Source organism: Apium graveolens, chromosome 7 (assembly GCF_009905375.1).
Source record: "Apium graveolens cultivar Ventura chromosome 7, ASM990537v1, whole genome shotgun sequence".
Taxonomy (NCBI): domain Eukaryota; kingdom Viridiplantae; phylum Streptophyta; class Magnoliopsida; order Apiales; family Apiaceae; genus Apium; species Apium graveolens.
The window spans coordinates 169,322,806-169,328,145 of record NC_133653.1 but is presented as its reverse complement, the minus strand read 5'-3'; the positions used below and the strand labels follow the sequence as shown (position 1 = coordinate 169,328,145).

At 35.6% G+C, this 5,340-nt stretch overlaps 1 pseudogene; it reads right to left on the bottom strand.

The window, feature by feature from the left end:
* Positions 1 to 1,401: 1,401 nt before the first annotated feature.
* On the bottom strand, positions 1,402 to 5,096 carry LOC141672928 (protein LEAD-SENSITIVE 1-like; annotated as a pseudogene).
* Positions 5,097 to 5,340: the final 244 nt, after the last annotated feature.

Sequence of the window (5,340 nt, the reverse complement as noted above, 5' to 3'; positions counted from 1 at the left end):
TCAAAAGTATTATGCTCCTTTTCAAATTGAGAGCATTATGGGTAAAGTGGCTTATAAATTGAAACTTCTTATCCATGTTCAGTTTCACGAGGTATTTCATGTTTCTTTATTGAAGAAATTTAATGGTTATCCACCTTTGTTGGTTTCTCTTCCTAATTGGATGTATAACTCTGACTCGTGTCGTTAAAGTTCATAATACAGTTCAAATTCAATACTTGGTGGAATGGAGGCATTTGCCTGATCATGAAGCTACATGGAAAGCTGTTGAACAGTTTTTGAAACAATTTCCAGATTTTCAATTGATGTAACTTTAGCTCAGTTACATGATTAAAGTTTGTTGTTCTTATGGCAGACTTGAGGACAAGCCTTATAGAAGGAGAGCGTGATGTTATAGGATTAAAATAGAAAATAAATTTTCAATTCATTTTCAGTTTTATAGTCAAATGTGTAAAATAAATCAAAACAGAACTTGCGGCGGGAAATTTTTGTTTTTCTGTTATTACTCAAATTGTACTAACAGAGACTAAGAGCAGCCACAACGTTGCTGCCCATTTTCCTTTTTTCCCTGACCTCGCTGTTGGCCACATGCACAAAATCGGCCGGTAAAAAGAATGGCTATGTTTATCCAATGGTAAAGCCCATTTACTAATTTTGTAGGACCCGTTATTTCATATAGCAGGTAGCAGTAATTAGAAAAAGTAATAAAAAATAATAATAAAATAATATAAATAAAGCACTTGGCCGTGGCCAGTAAGTTGGACTTGCCCATTTTTTTCAATATCTTTCGGTGCATATTTTTCCATATGGTCAGGCCAACTCAACTTTATCGTTGGTTGATCGAGAGAGTAAAATGGGCAGTATTGGAACTGCGCTAACGGATCTAATACATTCTTATAATTTGAATGATCAACTGATTTTCTTATTTCACACCTCCCTCTTCTCTCTCTCTATCTCTCTCTCTCATCTCCATTTCTTGATCTTTCTTATATTAAGTTTGTAGCTCTTGTAGCACAAATAGAGTGAGTTTATAGGGGAGATTACTGATCCTAGGAGTAAAATAGAAAATGGATTTTTAATTCATTTTCAGCTTTAGAGTCAAATGTATAAAATAAGTCGAAACAAAACTTGTGGTGAGAAATGTTGTTTTTCTGTTATTACTCGAATACTAATAGAAACTAAGGGATCCGATACATTCTTATGAATTGAATGATAAACTGAATTTCTTATTCCTTACCTCCCTCTTCTTTCTTTATCTCTCTCTCTCTTTCATCTCCATTTCCATATCTTGATCTTTCTTGTTGTACAAATATAGTGAGTTTATAGGGAAGATTACTGATCCCTTATCACAACAAGAATGCAACTATAAGAATGAGTGCCGAATTAACTGGCGTGCATCTTGAATAAGATGGTGAATTTTTGAACAACCCCGTATGCAAAAACCTAAGACTACACAATGTTGTAGGAGATCAATCCGAAATTACACAAACCACTCCAGGAGATCAATCCGAAATTCCACCAACCAGAAGATAATACAATCTCGTAATGCAAAACTAATACTATAAGGTTAAACACATTTAATTTGACTTTGTTAAAAAAGGTTGGCCAGAGAAATATATTCATGTACACTTCCTGCTGGTAACATCCAGGAATTTAGAGTTTCACAATCTGCTCGTCAGACAGCTTATTTTTCACATGTACTTCGTTGATATCCATCCAGCCCAGGTTCACAGCCAGATCCTCGACAGCTACTTTAATAACATCGCTCCTAACACCAATATCAGTAGCATATCTACTCATGCAATACATCCCTGCTGTAACGATAGCCACAGCAATGGGACTAGGCATTAATAACTTCAAAGGAGAGGATAGAAGGGCAGCCAAAGGAGCGCCAATAACAGTAGAAGCTTGGCCGCTTCTCCCAACCCCAAGCCTATCAATTGTCAGAAGACCTGTTCTACAGTACAAGGCAAAATCCTCACAGTTATTTTGGAACACATCATAGTTTCCAAATCCATTCTGAAGAAGATACATTGCTCAGTGAATAATTGTCCGAGATGAATCAGATGCTGCAGTAGTACAAGTTCCGCCTCGTACTCTCGTAAGAAAAATCGCTGGGCTTACGTCATATTCAAAGATGTAGAGAGATCCGTTCCGAAGAAAGCAGTCTAGGCAGGTGAGAACTACTCCACTGTTGGTTCGTCTAAATCCACATTCTGGATAAGTTGGACAGGAAATTGTTAGGTCCAACATATCATCAAAGGTTACCAGAGAGGCTTGATTGCTTGACCTTTCTTCCTTTTTGGGGGTGAAATGAACAACTTTGTTTCCTCCAACAAAGATACCTGCATTTAACAAAAAATAAATAAATAAGACAAGTTGTCTTTAAGTAGCATTACCACAATTCAGGAATTGATAGTAGCGGAGATGTTTCATGCATCTGCTGCTAAGCTCATTTCTATCTCCTAAATCTGCAGCTTAGATATTTAGTGAAAATAATATAAGGGATAAAAACTATTATAGTGTAGAAATGTACTGAGACAACATAAGCAAATTCTAGAGAATATCTTGGAAATTGTTTTGCAAGATTAAATGAGAATTCACATGTTCTTTTGTTTGCCACATGTTTAATTGCAACATGTGGGCCAACTCAGAAGATAAAAGAAGCCTATTTTTTTTCTTTTTGCTACGCTGACGTAGGGGCAGGGTCACTGAGCTTTGACTAGCCAAAGCTTGTTCATTGATAAATTAGTCGAGCTTGAGCTCAATCACGAGCCTTTCTTTTCGAGCTCGTGCCTAGCTTTAATTTGCTCATAGCTTGGCTCATTAAGATTATAATCTCTATCCAGTGTTGTCAAAGGTGCTCCTAGGCATGCGCACAAAGGCACCCCAAGGAGCCTTAATATAGGTGAGATACAGCAACTTAAAAATAGCATGCGCTTTTGGTGTTGAAGCGCAAGGTGATAAAGAAGCACACATTGTTGAAGCCTAGCAGAATAAAGTACAAACCTTCTGCTTTTAGATCCATTTCAAGGCCTAACAAACAACTCCCAAAACTTATCTTCAAGCCTGAAGACAATGATATGTATCATTTCAATCATGTCGGACAGAAAAAGGAAGTTATACTAGGTAGTTCAATTTTTCAGTCCCTTGTTGATAGTCATCTTCCTATTTACTATCATTAGTTGGAGTTTGCCCCTTCTACACTTGTAATTTTCTTTTATACAGAATATTCAGTAGACAAAAAGAAGAGAGAGACCTAATTGAAGATCATAAACCATTTTAGCCGCGTCTTCTTCAACAGGTGTCTTCACTTTTTCTAAAATATATATACAATGTATAGGGTTAGGTTCTATACCTGTATGGCCTAATATATATATGCAGGGGAAGGATAAAATGAGAACTTTCCCTACATTATTTACCAATATAATATATAATAAATTGTTACATTTTTGTAACTTGTGCTGTTGTGCACCTCATTTCCATAAAGCACAGGCCTCGCGCCTATGCTCCAGGATATTTTGCGCCTCGGTGCGGCAAGCGCCTTCAACAACTCTGGATCTACCGAAGTACTTCGCTTACTAGAGCTTAAATATTTTCATAATGTAATTTAATCCAATTAACCATTCAATATGGAAGATTACTCTGATCATGCATGTAAATAATATATACATATAGCAGTTGTATGCCGAAAATCAAAAAAAAAAAAAAAAACTAAGATATAAATTAATAGGGCTTTTATCGATCCAAATAATTGAGTCGACTTGAGTCTTGCAATGCTAGAGCTCCGCTCGTTTATAAATCAAGCGCCAAAATCGTTCAAAAATGGCTAGGACTTTTTTTTACCTATCTGAGTTTACAGGCCAAGGTCATAGAACCACTGAATATTTCTGGTTAAAACTAGCAGTTGAGAAATTAAAATTGCATTAAAGGAACCAAGGCATGTAGATGCTTTAAATTGAAATGCTATACTCCATATTTTTTAATATGAGGTATGGCTTCAAGCAGACTTTGATGCAAGTCCAATGGTGGTGCTAAAATATGTATAGCTATTGCTATATTGTGAAATCAAAAATAGATTTTTAATGTTAAAATAGAATTCATTCTCCGAGGTATGGTTTTAAAATGACAACAAATCAATTAACTAATCTTAAATGCACAACTATGTTTGTCACTACTACATTATTAACACATTGACCACTTGCATACTTATGTGGAAATTAAAACATTTATACTAGTATCTATATTTAACATTAAGCATAGCATTTTGCTATTTTGCGGTCATGTTTGGCACTCCATTGGAGTGGAGTTTTTTTTCTTGGTTGCTATATTATAGAAATGGCATCAATTTTAGCACCACCGTTGGACTTGAACAAGTTGTTAAAATAGATTATAAGTGCTATGCCTTTTTAAAACACGTATGTTTATTATCCCACAACCTCTTATAATTGGGTATCACAACCTCTTATAATTAAGTATCGCAGCCTTTTATGAGTGTGTAGCTCTTCATGGAATCCCCAATTGGACCAAATTATAAAATGCGTGTTGTAATGTACAAGCAACTACACGAGCAGCTAATCACCTAAGTTGAAGCCAAAGACATATGAGTCGTTAATTAGCACATTTCCTCATATTGCCAAGCCCTGATCATATTCCAGCCTGGCCAAAGCCAAAGACATGTGAGTCGTTAATTAGCACAATTTCTCATATTGCCAAGCCCTGATCATATTCCAGCCTGGCCAAACCCTAACATGGTCTGATGAGACATAGTGTTTACTTGAAACATAAAGTTGTACAAAAAAATATTTAAAATTGAATTAGAACTTATGTACGATGATATAACAGTTCTAGTCAACCGAAATGTATGCAACACAACAAGTGAAAATGCAAGTAAGAAATGAGAGCAAGATGATACCATGGTGAGAGTAGGCAAAGATAGCCCTGTAAGTATAAATATGGTCCCCTGCTTTAATTTCGTGTTTCTCTACTCTGTTGCTCAAAATGCCCATCCAATTCAAAAACGGTTACAAGGTCTTCTTCGCCCCTATATTCTTCTTCTTCTCCGATAAAAAGTGAAAGCTATCCCCGGGCTATCCCAAATAATTTTTAAATTTTTAAGTTCATTTCGTGGCCCAATCAACTTTTATATTCCCATTCTTTGTGCGCTGCTCAAGATATGTCACAATGGAAATAAATCAAAACCCATCCAAAGTTTGTGCCAAGAAAACCACCATTTATTTCATTATTTTATTTAGGTATTTAATTAAAGGAAATTTATTAATAGTACCCTCTGATTTTGGCTTTTATAAAGAATACCATTACCTATTTTTGAGTTGCACATGA